The following is a 16,091-nucleotide window of genomic DNA, read 5'->3' as shown; positions in this document are numbered from 1 at the left end:
TATGCAGAGAATAAACCACTGTTGCTTTTTAAAGTTTTCTCTCTCTTTTTTTTAAACTAGTATTCTGTGTTTAGCTTTTCTCATTTTCAAACATTTTATATTTGAAAATGTATCTTTCTCAAACGAATTTTTCTAAATAAAATTTCCACTTCTTAAAGCCATCTTGAGCTAATGTTTGACTGTTGTTTGGTTAACCACAGGTTCTGTCTTTTTGCTGAAGCCACAAAATAATTAATAAATATTAGGATCACATTAATAACAGCATGTCGCTCTTACATTGATTATAGTGCAAATGTAAATCTGCTATTTTTGAGCTTTTTGAAAAGGTAAGTGGTTTTGCTGTCAGCAGTCTAAATGTTGGGTGTTTGCCCTGCTGTTCTTGCACTGTTTGTGATCCTGCCACTCTTCAGATGTGCACGTGTTGCATGTCCGCTCCCCTCTGCCAAAAAACTGCAGCAGTGACAGCTTAAGCAGAATACTCCCTATTCTCATTTATCTTGAATTCTGACCTGACTTTAACAAGGAGCGTGCCCATCCACAAACATTTAAACGACTCGAGGAAGGCTGCTAACGTCTGGAAGACCGCTGTTCATTGTAATGTTTCTTTTCAACATAATATTCTCCTTGTCTCAGACAAACTTCTGCTAACTTTAAGTTTTTAGCTTTACTGAGTTCTCGGTATTTACGAAGCAAAAAGATCTAACTGGAGTGAAGCCTTACAAATGAAGAAAGACTTCACAATATAAGATTTTCCAACACTCTGGAGTCTAACAGAGGCTCGCTGTAGTGTTTCATGGAGAGTGTTTTGCTTTCAAGCACAATAACTAGCATGATATGTATAGTTTTCTCTGTCAATAAAAGATTGATTTAAATGGTCGACAAAAAATTTGACTCGCAAAAAAATAAATAATTGATGAAACGATACTATCTGTTTTGGTTAAAATAGATACACTTAACTTGGAAATGATCATGACCAGATTAATACGTTCATAGTAGAATAAAATCACATTTTAATTTGACTAGAAATCAAAAGTATCCATCAAATTTTAACAGCAAAAAACAAGTGGTAGACATATCTTTAGGGGCTAGTCTAGTCTTCACTTGACCACTTATTTGGTGTAAATACCGTAACACCGAAAGGAGTTTTAAAAAAGAAAAACAACAAATTTCTCGTGACAAAAAAGGGAGAAACCTGGGCAAAATATGATCAAATTAATGTAGTTGTTTAGTTTTGAAATTATACTTCACTAACAACTATAGTAGTATTAGTCAATACCTAAGTTTGATAGACTGTTTTGTTCCAGTTTTCTACACAACACATTAAATATTGCATTTCAAACTTAAAGACCATTTGTAGGAAAAGGAAAGTGCTGTTGTTTGACTAGCAACTGACATACTGATGGACTAACCTTTTTGGCAAAATAACAATGAACTTTCTTCCAATACTACATCATAAAGGAATATATTTGTGGATATCTCGGAAAGGAAGCACAGACTCCCAGAGTCAGCATTGATGCTAAAATTAGGGTTCTCCTCAAAGTTTTTCGAATTCTGAGAGAAATATTTGAAATGTGTTTCTGACATTAACTCCCTCCTGACACACACACATACACACCTCCAGTTCAGGGGATTTGCTCAAAGTTACCATCAAAGTCAGACTTGTGAGAATTGGCAGTATTGCCTGCATTTTTCTTTAATTGGGGCTTATTCCAACACACCTTGAATACCTTCTTTCACTTTAGCCATTTGACCTTTTTTGTGAATTAAGACAGCACGGCAGAGTTGAGCTCGTCATCCCCGCGGTACATCATAGTTCAGGGGAGGCTGCACCATGACTAATTAGTAAATCTCACTTCTCTCCAAGGTGAGAAAAGAAAATGATTTTCTTCGCAAGAAGCTCGGGGGCTTGCTGAGTAAATACCCACCTGCACTAAGTTGCAGTAACCTAATAAGTCTCCCTGGATTTCGAAAGGGAATATTTCATATTTCACTGATCTCAAACTGCTAGTTTTGCGTGTCTCAAATTTGACTCGGAAAGCCCTCTAAGGTGGCTCAGGCTGCACCCATCGACTGCAGGGTCTCTGCTGTCACACAATGGCATGGAAAGGTCAGGCCTAATGAAGTCGGGGGTGCGACCCCAAGCATTCAGTGACTTTGCATGGGCTCCCATCCCACCTCTGCAACCATGCTGGTTAATCCCTTTTTGATCCTAATTGATAGGCATTAACATGATCCTTATCCAGGAGCTGTGTTTTGTCTTCCGCAGTCCTTCCCTCTTGGTGTCAATGACACAAAGTGTGAAAGCGTTAAGCCAAATGTGAAATTGATATTTTTCATGTTTGTGCGCCTAAACTGTGGCTACGCTTCCAAACAGTCCCACTGAAGTTCTCAGCATTTTGCCCTTTGAGACTATCAACAGGACTTAACTTCTAACCTCTGGAATCCGACTGTGATGTGAATGGTAGCAGCCCATTTGCACATTCTTTTTCTTAGAGTCCTTTCATCTTCATCAATAGGCAATTATTGTCTATAACTGGTAACTAATGACCCTCTTTAAAATGTTTTCTTAGACTCTTAGGTCAGAGCACATGTCACTTTGAAAGTGAGGACAAAGTGTGATTTCCAAAGTGCAGATGCTACATCAGTTCTCACAAGCTTTAACTAAACAAATTTATTCAGTAACGTTTAATGCAGCTGTTGTTCATTGACAAAAGCTCAGTTTCCAACACTTTAGAAAGGACGTAACAATTTGCATAACTTTTAGTTTGGGTAGACTTTTTAAAAATACATTTCTCCACATAGAAATTATGCTTCACTGCTAAAAAAAACACTTAATTATTTGAATTTGTTTACTTAAACTTTTAATTTGAATAAGAATTCTTTGTCAATTTCCCAAATATAAGTTTAAAAAATATCTACAGTAGATGTTTTAAAACTTAAACTTTTGCTCTATCTTTCCCGGCCTTATGATAGTTTTAAAGGTTTGCATGGTTGATGCCTGCATTTATACATGTCAAATAAACGTAGAGAGCAGAATGCCTCACATGACAATTAAGAATAATGGCTGACTCTACCAATTTTTTGGTTGATTTTTGCTGCTAATTGCATGTTGCACCTTATTTTTTTTAGAAATACTTTTTCTTTTTGTTTATTTTGATTATCACCTGCTTGTACATGTGTTGAAAGAACTGAAAAATCAGTTTTCTCTCCTCAGGCAGCGCCAAAATTCTTTTTTTGCTGCACTGGTTTGAGCGTTCTCGAAGTATTCTTTCAAATATCCTCTAGGCTAAACTTTTTCTTATGTGGTATCCAATGACTGCTATTTAATTGTTTAGAAATGTTAATGGGGCATTGTTAATTCTGGAAAGAGAAGAATGTTGTCATTTCTGCTCTTTTGGTGGCATGGAACTTCCCGGGAGATTAGGACTTGGAGTTTTTCATAAAGTGTGAAATGCTCATGTTTCTTGCATTAAGCTTATAGCTTATATTTAATACCAACCAAAATCTTCTTTATCACTTTAAACATTTAGTACGGTTCATTCAAAAACAGCACAAATTGTTGCTAATGCTTGTTGTATATTGATGTATTTTATGTAGAGTTTATCTTTTGTAACTAAGTTTAGCTAAATTGGTGCAAAACAAACATCTGACACCTTGATTTGGAATAAGATTTTAGGTTAATATTTAAGCCCAATCCTGCATTTTTCCCCAATTACTGTTTGTGTCACCTACTTGTAAATAAAAAGATGCCGGTGACATGGTCTTTACTTAGACTAGCAATAGATATGTCTTATCTGGATAGTTTTAAATGTACAAATATATATTTATCTCGATGGGATAGGTGGCAAAAATTGTTCACATTAAATGGCGAAGCTCCTCAATAACCTCTGCTGTCTCTCAAAATGACATCAATTTATCTCATTCATTTGCTATTACATTTTAATCAGTAAGCTTTTCGTCACACAACCAGTGTTTTATAGCTTCACGTGTGTTTTGGTTTATTGTGCACAAAATATTTGGTGGCAAAGCATTGAAATTAGTCATTATGATGTAAAATTAATACCAATAATTATTGTGGGTACAATTCACAAACCAGTCTTGGAAAAGTTTATGAAAAGATTGAATTTTTCTCATGAAAAAATATTGAAGTAATTTGACTCCAACTGAAAAATGTTGCTGTTCACAAAATAACCCCAACTATGAAACAGGAGAGAACCTTAGGACAAACATTTATCTTTCAGCCTGCCTTGCAATCTACTCCACTGTCAAGCCTGTGTGATTTAAATTTAGTTAAATGTAGCTGCCCAGCAAGGTCAATGTCTGCTGATGAATGTTTGCAGACCAAATGATTGTGCTGACTACTTGCCCCCATGAACAATACTCCCAATTACAAGGTGGCATCAAACACACCGCAGATAAAGAAAACCTGTGGGTCAAATAATAACAAAAATCATAAACACAACCATGACTCATATTTTTATGAGGAGTAGATTTACTGTATTCCATGTTTTAAATCAACATTTTCTACAATAAGAATACAACTCAACAACACAATTTTTAGGTTAAATTTTTCTTCTTTTGTGAGTTTAATCAATTCAACCTTGGCTCTTTCTGCATGCATGTGTAGTTTCTCTCTGGGTTCTCTGGCTTCCTCCTATGGTTTAAAAACATAACTCTTAGATTGACTGGCCTTGAAAAAATTGCCCTTAAATATGCAGGTGTGGTTAACTGTTGCCCTGGGATGAATTGACATCTTCCCAGTGACTACTGGAGTTGGGGTTTAGAACCCCCATTAGCTTACAAGAACAAATGTGTACAAACAAAGAATGAATATATGAGATTATGAGATTGTGCTTCTTGTACGTTTATTTATTTGGATTTCACTCACGGTTAATTAAGTATCACCTAACCAAATCAAATGTTCCGTATTATGCTTTTTTCCAGTTGGTCCCAAATCCTGGAACTGAATGACACAGTGATAAGTTAATATCCTGAGCTTAAAGAAAACACATAACTAAACCCATGCATGATCTCGAAGTGCAGATCTGTGTTAAAAATAGACTCAGAAATAGAAGCAATAGAAAAAAAAATCACCTTTTGTTTATTGGTTTGGTGACAGAGTTACACATGGCTGGACTTTGTAATTTTGCAAAAGCATACCTTTGAGTTTAAAATTTGAAAAATATAACAGGAAAGTACCATGGATTTTGTTGTGAAGTTTTAAATGGGACGTAGATAAGAACATACCTGTGTTAGCTGTAAAGCTGAGGCATAGCAGGCTGTTTCCAGCACCGAACCCAAAGCAGCATTTTAATGGGCCCCATTTATGTGTCAGCTTGTCTAATATTGCACACCTGACCTCATTCAAAAAGGGGAACTTTAGGTAAGAGTGCAGTTTCTATTGGAGTCCACTCTTCCTGCTGTTTTTGTTTAGCTGCCATGTTCTTTGCAGTTACTGTCCTTGATTAAATGTAACTTAATATGTGAATAAATTATTCTATCATTCCTCCTGGTCAGATTTGTATGTGATTTGAGACTAACTTTGCTGTCCTTGTATTTTCATAGGCTGTATGCTTATTGCACATTTGGAAAACCAATCTCAACCGGAGCTTTAACTTCCTGGATGATGTCTTTAGATATTCCTTCAATATCAATATAGATATAATGATGGTCATTATGACCAAACAGTTCCACTTTATTTTCATTAAACCAAAATGAAGGCCTTTTTTATTTGTTCCTTGGAATAATGGCTTCCTCAGTGCTGAGTGTCTTTCAGACAATGTCAGCACATGACAAGTTCCACTGTGGATAATTACCAGTTTACAGTGTAAACTGTGGACTGCAACATCTTATGGATTGAGATAGTATTTTAGGGCAGCTCCATTTAACACAATTAGAACACAATAATTTTTTTCCATCATCCTGTTCGAGCGCTATTATTTTTTGCTTCGAGAAGCAAAAAATAATCTCCAGTGATCCAGGAGAACTGGCTTTGTTGTCCATCACTTTTGTTTAGGAATCCTGCATTACAGGCAAAAATGCACAAATACAGTTTCCGACCACAACCTTTGTAAAACATATTGCGATTAATATTGTGATTTTTTTTAAACGTTAAAGTCTATGTAATTAATCAAAATTAACTCATGATAGTCAAGGTTCTAATCTTATTGTACAATATGTGTCAAATTCTGGCATCAACTGTATGATATAAGGAGCAATTATTTTCAACATCCATCTGAAGATGCAATATAGAATCTTAAAAAAATGTGTTCTGTATTTTTCTTAAAGAAAAGGTACTCATGGGGGAGACCTCAGTCCTCGACGTGGCTGCCGCAGGTTCAATTCCTGGCCTGGTGACCCTTGTCGCATGTCTTCCCCCTCTCTCATTACCCAATTGTCTGTCAATTAACTATCAAATGAAGGCCACTAGAGCCAATAAAACCTTAAAAAAGGTGCTCATCTTACACATTTATGTTTCTATGAAAATTTCTTTCTATGTGGGATAATATCTTTACTAGAATGAAATTACTTTTATTTTTTTAAGTAGTTCTGCTGAAATTTATCATTTTCTTTAGATCGATGTTCATTTCTGAAATTGCTAATATTTGTACACTGTAAAAGATAATGTGTGTTAAAATTTATATAGAACAAATTTTTTTCTTTTCTTTGTTTTTCAAAGCAAATTTAGTTAACAAAAGATAACAGTAGTGGTTGTAGCATTTTCTGGACAGCCGTATGTGATATTTGTGAGTAAACTCAAATCTACAATTAAGGAGCACTCCGCACCATTGTGCTTAGCAGTGTGCAACAAACCACTCTGAGCTGTAAAACGCCAGGTGTCATGTTGGTTCTTGTTGGTTTCACACAGCGATTCCATTTCCTCCCCGGAATTCGTTTTGCATGTCTCCAAAGGATTGAGAGCTATTTCCAGTTTGTTTGCTACTCTGACTAATGAGTTCTCCATAAGTCCTGATGACATAATTTGAAGATCGCCAAGGAAAAATATCTAATTATGTAGTTCAGACATTACATACTGGGACTGCTCATGTACTTCACTCGACTGGCACCACCTGCCCTCTTTAGATGTCGCACTCACTTCCACACTGTTGAGATGCTGAGCTGGTATCTGTGCAACCCCCACCATACATATGTGCAATGACTCCTTAGTGGGTTGGATTTTAGACACTTACTGTTCACTTTATTAGCTTTAACTAAAGAAATAAAATTAGATAAAATGATTAAAAGCTGAATAAAAAAGATTGAGAGATTGACTGAATAATGATGCATTGACAGTAAAACGCGGGGAAACTCTTCAATGAGATGACAACAAAGAGAAATATGTGGAAGGGATCTTTGTTTCGAAGATTTTATTCTGCTGTGTGATTAACTTGGAGGCATTTGTCTTTATTCTGATATGCAGGAGGAGCTTTTGTGCTTCTTGTAACTCTTTTTTGTGCCAATTTAAAATGTGTGTTTTTTGGGGGGACATTTTAGAAGGGAGTGGGACTAGACCCCAGATGCATTGTTGTGTAAGTACTGTATGCCAGTGCTTGGGTTTGCTTCATTTTTGGCTGGAACTGCACCAAATATGTTTGCACTTCCACTTTGTTTTATTCAAGCAGAAGAAAAACATGCAAAACAGTTTATGAATTTTAAAACAGGACAGGCACATGAGTACGTAGAGAACTATGTTTTACTTTTAAATGGTGCAAAGGCACAGAAAGCTCAATGGAATTTGGTTTGCTCATATTATATATTATATTTTACATTTGAAACAGTATTTATTATGTGTTGTTTTATTTAAAACAGAAAAAAAATCAACCATTATTCTCACTGATGTTAAAATAAAATAGCACAATGAGATTTTGATATAGCATGTTACATATTAATGTTTTCAAAATGGCATTTCGCTACACTTTGGTTGTTAGTTTGATATAAATTAAAACAATCATTGCTCAAAATATAATCAAAAAGTCCTATTTTGACAGTCTGCACATGATAGAGTAACAGAACCAATCTACAGTCAGCTGTTTAACAAACATGCAACTGTAACTTGACAGCAGTCTTACCTTAATATGAGTGATAGCTGGTACTCCTTTAGTTTTCTTGGGATTTTCTGTCTTTTTATTAATATTTCCAAACAACTGAGTTTGTCTTTCTTGCAGCATGGGGGAAACATTGTGTAGCTCTCTTTCAGTCAGCTGACTATCAGTGCACAGTCAGGTAGGAGACTAGCAATGCTATGCATCCACTATTTGATGATCCATGCAGTTTCTCTGATGCCTTTCATTAAAAATCATTTAAAGTATTTCAAATGCTAAGAAAAGTATAACAGAAAGCTCTTAACTCTTAATATCATGTTTTACTGATAACTGTCCATGTCTACCCTTGATAAAAGTTAATCTACCAATGTAAAATGAAATAATCATATAAACTGGTGGCACTTCTAACGATTTCTATAAAATAAGTTAATTATACTTTACCATTCTAATTTGGTCATCGGCAGTATAGAATAACTTTCAATAAGTATTCCATGACTTCATCTTTCTCTGAAGAATAGAGGAGGTAGCACAGAGGGTTAATTTCCTCAACCATTTTTTAAAAATCATTTTTTTTAATGGTTGAGGAACTAACATATTTGCAATTAACATATTTGCATAAAACAAAATAATATTTTGCTACAGTAGCATTATTTCATACTAAAAAATAGAAAATCCAATCTTTAGTTTGAGTACATTTATTGATTTACTCAAAGATTCTGCATTAAAAAAAATTCTACCAGAATGACAGGTGTGAAAACAAACTGTTCACAAAGTAAATTCATCAAAAATATTTTTCTTTCGTTGTGCAAACGCATTATTACATTTTAAATAGAACCTTTAATTAGTCATGTGTGAGACCCTGTTTCTTGGGGGTGTACACATTCATTTTAATTAGCCACTTTTCAAAATGGGTAAGATTAGAGAACATAACACTCAGGTAGGATGAATGAACGTGTGTTAATGGTTTAGGCCAAGATATAGGAAAAAAGTATTCACTTATCCTTATTTCATCTACAACATATGTATATAGTTAAAGCAAAAATGAAACAGGTTAAAACAACTACAGCTATTTTGAACCAAGTGGGAAAATGTCGCAAGTTCAAAGCACGAAGCACTTTGAAAAGGATGGTGATGGAAGTTAAAAAAAAAATCTCCAACGCTAACATCTACTTTCCTTTTTTTAATGAAACTATGCCAATGCAATAAAAGATTTATTAATTTAAAGGTTTTTTGTGCACCTTTACCAAGTATCCCAATAAATATACTGTCTGCAACATATGGATTTATGCTGCAGACATAAATATTTTTTGACCCTTGCTTGTTGGTCATTCTATTCACATCTTTGTTGTATTGAACTTTTGTCTTGCTGATTTTGACAGTAATTGCAACGCAAATCACTAAACCACCCGAAATGTGAAATATGTTCAATTTTTACAAGGGTACGACAGTAATCAAAAATGTACGGTATCAAAACCCTTTCGTTGTGCAAACGCATGCCCAAGTCATTATAGAGAAGAAAATGTAGCTTGAATGGAGATTCATAACTCCAGACTTTTTTTTGGACTACTTTATGTCATGAAATAGAAGCCTTCCAGGTTACCATCTTTGGTTTTTCTTTTTGAATATCATTAGGCTAGAAAACTGCTTCCTCTGCAAACAGATGAACACATCAGGATGCTGCCGTAGTTACAGCAGGGAACGGAGAAACTTGTTGTCATGTGTTCATGCAGGTCTTTTAAGACACTGACACTAATTTTTGTTGCACCTAGGGTATAGCTGTCAAGAAAGCCCAATGTCAGTTGATTTCATTGATTTCTTTCTTTTTTTTTTTCAAACTACCTCACAGAAATGCGCCCTGTGACCATTTTGGACTGTGTGTTGATTATACACCATGTAACAGATTTTCTTTAAGAGCATCCAATTTTTATTAACTTTTTTTTTTTTTTTAGCAATTTACAGATTTTAGATAACATTTTTTAATTGAGAAACAGTTGTGAGAGAGGTGACCATAAGGCACCACTCTTTGCCATAGTTCTCTAACAGTGACTTTTTAGTTTTTTTTCTTTCCCTTTTCCTCTCTCACCATTTTACCTTAAAACACCATGCATTTAAAAAAAAAAAACTTGTTACTCATCTTATAGCAGTTGCTGGAGGCACCAAAACGAGGAGTGAGACCAATGATTTTTGTGGAAAATTATTATTTCATAACAAGTGATTTTTTCATTCCACAGTTCAAATGTACTCAAATTAAAGGTTGGATTATTCTAAATTTTTCAGTGTAAAATTATGCTTCTGCAATAAAATATACATTTATTTCAAGGCTTTTTATACATCTTTACTGTGTACATCAATAAAAGTGGAGGGTGCTTTAAATTTTAGTTTTTAGATAAAAGTAAGACAACTTAAAAAAAGATGTTACGATATGTGTTAAAAATGTAGAGATTCTAATTTTTCATTCTGTTTTGAAGCGTCAATAAAAATAACAGTGTCAAAGTTTTGTCTGTTTTCGCTTTAGATTTTCTGGGAGTTTCTTATCTACAAATACATGCAAGTATGTTAATAATTTACGTGTTTTGTTCCTGCAAAGTGGATTTCTCTAATTCTTCCTCTCCTTTTGAAATCTAAAATCTTAAGTACGTGCATTCTTTAAAAAAATTGTTGGTGATGAGTTATAACGATAATCTTGCTGGGTGCATGTGTAAATATGACTAAAATAGACCATTTTAGGATTGACCGTTGGCAATTAAATTTTAAGTTTTGCAAATCTTTTGGAATCCAACAAATTATTGTTTTTAGAACAGCACAATTAAAAAACAAAATCACACTTGCAGTTATCTGAAACAACTTTCCTCACCAGTGCTGCAAATCCTCCTTTTTTTCCCCCCAACAAAACCATTCAAGAACAAGGGCAGGATCACCTCTGCCACTAATGAGGTTGTTTATTCTCCAAATTTTCTTCTGAGCTCAAACTGAGAGAAAAAACAGGCCATGCACAGCAGAGCACATAATCAAGCATTAGCTAAATAAAGCTTCAGATATTCCAAGTTATATATTTGTGTGACAATATAACTCAGGATATCATACCTGCAGTGACTTCATGTTGAACATGAACACCTATTTAAGGAGGTTAGTGAAGTGAGCAGAGCACATTATTACACTCAACAAAGATGTGCAGGATTTTAAATTGGACATAATCTTCAAAAGAGGGCAGTGGGGAGTCATCAGGTTGTAGGTTTCAAAGATGAATAATTTTTTTAACTCCTTTTGAGAAATGAAGTTTCTTCAGAATGATCTCATGTTCGAGCAGCAAAAATGAAACCAAAATAAGTCTCTGAAAGTGTACATGGAGACATTTTATTTTATCTGACGATACATTTTTATGCCAAGTTTATTAAAATTCTGACCTTTTTTTTTGCTGAATACTTACACTTTATGGAGTTTTGATGCTGACATTATCTGCTCCATGGGTCAACTAGCACAAGAAATATTAGGGTTAAAATCAGGTTATAGGTGTTGCAACTAAAGAAAAATTACTCAAAAGCAGATTTATGAATCGTAAACTGACGGCTATAGCAAGAGTAATTAATGTTGCCAATCTGTCTTCAATCAACTAGTTGAAACGCTGAAATTTTCAAAAAATCTACTACATCTTAAATCATGCCATTTTGTTTGATTTCACTTGTTAATTCTTTTTTCCAAATTTTTATATGTTATTGTTTTGTTTTTTTACCACTGTTTACAACTATCATCTACTAGCATTACACATACTGATGTTTTTAAGCCTTTATTCCTGGTAACTGTGTTGATAGATAAGATCATAATATTACATCAGACCAATAAAAAAAAACATTTTTAATACAGAATGGTTATTTTTAAAAATTACTTTTAAGCTGACAAATGAGTCTCATTGGAAGGTTCTAATTTATTGAATATAATTGTACATTACAGTGTTTTTCTGACATGTAGGAATATCCTAAGATATACCGTGTTCTTTTTTCTATCGCATTTTAACATTTAGATTTGGTTTGTTCAACATTTTGTGCTAGAAAATTGCTAAATAATAAAGTTTATTCACTTTCTAATATGGGCGTAATAGCCCTCTGCCAAGGGTGCCAAACTGCAGAGGGTGTAACAAATTATTTGCATACTTTTTTTCATTGATTTACTTGTTTCAAACATTTCAAAACATTTTATGTTTGGGGTAATTCAATACCTTTTTCTACTTATTGCTTCATTTTTGACCGGACTGTAAGAAAAAGCTGTGTTGAGACTGCAAGAGAAAACTCTGACACACTTTGGGTTGCTAATAATGCTAACGTTGGTATTCACAAAGACATTTTTCTTTAATCTAAATGGCCCTTTAACTTATAGATACGAGTTTGACATTAGTTTAAACTCTAAAAGTAATTAGTTGGCTAAGTGTATTATTACACATTGTGCATAGATTCTTTAAAATAACATTTTGATATTTTCAAAAACAAACAAACAAAAAAAAACATTTCCAATTCTTTATTTTAATGGAAAGCACAATATTTTGACAATTCGAGCCCTTTTTTACACTCTTTACAAATTATTTGCAAAAACTACGTTTTAATTTTCTAAAACTTTTATTCATAAAATACAATCTAATCCAAATTTGTGAAAGAGGGTTTTTACCCACGGTGCCATTTGTGTAAAAACCAACACTGGTACCATAGCTCACTGTCAGCTGATGAAGACTCTCTATAGTTTTGTGGCAGTGGTATTTGTGTGTCGGTGGCACATCGCTCTGTTTAAAGACCTACTTATTGGAGCCCACGTATGCTGCTTTATTTGCTGATGTAGATTGGCTTCCAATCTCTGCTTAAACATGAGGCTTTACTGTATGTTTGCTTAACTGTCCAGCCATCCCATCTATTCAAACAGCGTTTTTTCAGTTAAAGCTGTGTGCTTGCTGGGCTCTTTTTTTTTCCCCTTTCCTTTTTCTTTTCTTTCCTGGGACCTTTTCTGTTATTTTGGGGACCAGATGGCGAGGAGCATGGAAGAGCCTCTTTGTCTGGGAGCCCCTGTGTGAAAAAAGGTTGTCCTCCCTAATGTAATCAGCAGCACCGGAAGGGTCCATTTTGGGCCGTGAAAGGAGACAATTGGGCCTGGACACGTCTAGATTACAGAAACGCAGGGTTCATCTCCCGACCCTGCCTTCTTTTGACCAATATCCTGGTGAGGAGGATCCTCATCTTTGATCAATGGAGGGTGGAGGTGCTGATGTGACCCCATGCAGGCCAAAGGCCACCCCCTCCCCTACACCATGGCCTGTTTACCCTGTACTTGGCTGCCACTGACACCTCCTTCCGGAAAGAGCCAGGAATGGAAGGGGAATGGGGTGCTGGCACTCCTGGGGAAAGGGAGGGGGCATCATGACCTGTCTAGACACCGTTGTTTCTAGTTGCTGTGGTGTTGCCAAGGGGATATAATGAACTTTGACCTCAAACATAGTTGGTTAGGAGATGCTGTGGTCAGTCAAGGAAGACATTTTTTTTTCTTTTTTATAATTTTCAGAGTTAGAGGTGAAGTTAGAGGGAAGTGAGGCTGCGTATGGATGCAACCCACATCAAACACATGCTGCTTAGAAAGACCACAGGCATGAATTTACTGCCTTATATATTTTCAACCAAATATAGAATTTCACTTTGATTTGAAAACCATTTTATTGGACTCAACCTGGATGCACTTGTGGAGTTATTTTTTATATATATATATATTTGCAGTAAGTAGCCACTAAATCTCTTGTTATTGAAAAATGAAGTATAAAGGATAGTTGCTGTGGAGACTTGTTGACTATACAGTATCATTCATTGCTGCGGTTCTTTAATAGAGAGCTTCTTTACTATCCGACTCACTGTGGTGACAAGATAAACTTTGGTCCATTCTTTGGCTTGTGTGTCACAGCTCCAGCTGTTTTAAACATTTGCATTTTTGAGGACTATTCTAATGAGCAAATTTAGGCCACTAGCCTTTATAATGCATGTTTTTTTCATTTAATGCCATGTTGTCCTGTCTTTCCCACTTCAAAAAGGTATTTTTAATAAAACAGTCATGACTATGTTTAATTTTGCCCTCTGAATAACTGTACTTGGCATAAAGTTTTAACCTTTTAGGTTTTCAGTTTTAAATTATCCTACTGCAAGATTTTTTGTTTTTTTTAATCAAAGCATTTTTGTTGTTTTATCCATTTTAAAGGGTGGCTAAGAAAAATTTGCCTCAGTGTCACATAATGTTTATACAGGGACATAAGAAGTCAAAAATGATTAAGTCAAAGGTCCTCAACTCTGTTGGTAACGTAAAATAGTAAATTACATATTTTTCAAGGTATACATTTTAAGTTAGTAATTGTTCATTTTCATTTAATTTAGAGTAGTTAGGTTTGCCATTATTGTGGTGTGAGTGATACAGCTAAAAACAGCTGATGAAGACTCGATGGTATGTTCTCTTGTCTTTCCAATTCTGCAGTCTTGGAATTAACATGCTTTCAGCTATGTGACCATCCTAGAATGGGAAAAACATAAATTATGTAAATGCTTTAATTTAATTTATTTTAAATGAATAGTAAGGACTGACACCAAATTTGGCCGCTCAAATTTAAGAAAAAAAAAATGTCTTCCTGATTTTGCAACATGATTAAACACAACTGTGTTTAATCATGTTTTTTTTAAGTTGACGTTTGGCTTTCTAATGTCATGATCATCTTAATTTGTGTAAAAGATGTGAAAATAGGGAAGTTTTCTTTTAAGTAACCTTAATTGATTTTTTTTTAACAAAGTAGAATTCCGATAGTAAAAAGATTTTATTTTCGTAAGAAAATATATTTGCACTGATTTAAATTCCGTCTTTTTGATGCAGGATCTCAGTTGTTTCTGTGCATAGTTGTTTTTAATCTGGATTATTCAAAATTACTCGAAAGCAAATGTTGCGAAATTAGGAAATTATAATTAATACATTTTTATTTGTGATAATGTCCTCAGTGAACATCTCATGCATCGTATGTCGTACACAGTACCTGAGTTCGAATACCTGAGTATAGAGTATATTCAGAACCTTACTGGCGAAACCTCTGCACAGGCTCTGCACTGGTGATTTCACCATCATGGCTGCCGCCATCACCAGCCACGCCCTCTCGCCTGCCATTCAGGAGTGAGTTAAAATGGCAGCATGCAGCAAAATGAGTGAGAGGGTAGCAGAAAAAAAAAAAAAAGCAGGGAGACGCCCACCTCAGTGAGCAAACACGATCGGCTGAGCCGCAGCTCGCCTCGTCTCGTATGCCAACTCAACAACATTCTCAATGAGAACAATGTTTTTTTGCTAAATTGCGTCCATCTGGGTCCAGAGTTAGCATCTAAATTTATGAAAAAGATAAGGTCTTTTTTACATGACTTTATTGAATTTTGCGATACATTTAATTCTTATACACCTCAAAACCCCAGTTCTGTAATAAATCTTTAGAATTGAGACACTAGCAGATTTTTACTGCGCACCCGCTGGAACGTGGGGTTGTGTTCAGTTCTTTTGCACCAAATCTTTGCTTTTTTAAAGGTGCGGACACTGATCTAAATTATTGAAACAAATGTTATTTATTTTTCAACTGCACAAGCTTTCTTTGAAATATGTGTGAAAATGGCTTGCGGTCTTAATGTTTTTTGTTGCAATATGGATTTTAATGCATCAGTACACTTTCAAACATATCCGTTACTAAATTTTACGGTAATTCAGGCCCCATAAAGTTATTATTGTTGAGGTTTAGTGTAGTAGGGTTGCACACTTCCACCAGTTTTTGCTCCTTACAAAATACTAAAAACTAGCTGAATGTTCTTCTTTAAGCTAATGCAAAAGTAAAAAAATGGGAAATTTGCTCCATTAGTTCCAAAAATCTGTTAATCCAATTCTAATATCGTCATTTCAGTGTTAAGTCTCACTACGCAATAATGCTACTGCTATTTGTCCAGCTTGTTGCCAAGATTGTTTTTATTTTTTAACGATTCATTGCATATTGTTGCTGTATCTTAAGTGGTAGCT

At 34.8% G+C, this 16,091-nt stretch overlaps 1 long non-coding RNA gene across 1 annotated transcript in view; it reads left to right on the top strand.

Moving 5' to 3' along the window:
• The window catches only part of LOC129364938 (uncharacterized), a 29,160-nt gene that overhangs the window by 6,097 nt on the left and 6,972 nt on the right, over positions 1-16,091 (top strand). The gene's annotated exons all lie outside the window — the stretch shown is intronic.

The sequence above is a fragment of the Poeciliopsis prolifica genome, unplaced genomic scaffold, assembly GCF_027474105.1.
Source record: "Poeciliopsis prolifica strain line A6 unplaced genomic scaffold, Auburn_PproV2 SCAFFOLD012, whole genome shotgun sequence".
Taxonomy (NCBI): Eukaryota; Metazoa; Chordata; class Actinopteri; order Cyprinodontiformes; family Poeciliidae; genus Poeciliopsis; species Poeciliopsis prolifica.
The sequence above is the reverse complement of the archived record's forward strand: the minus strand, read 5'-3'. Positions and strand labels throughout refer to the sequence as shown.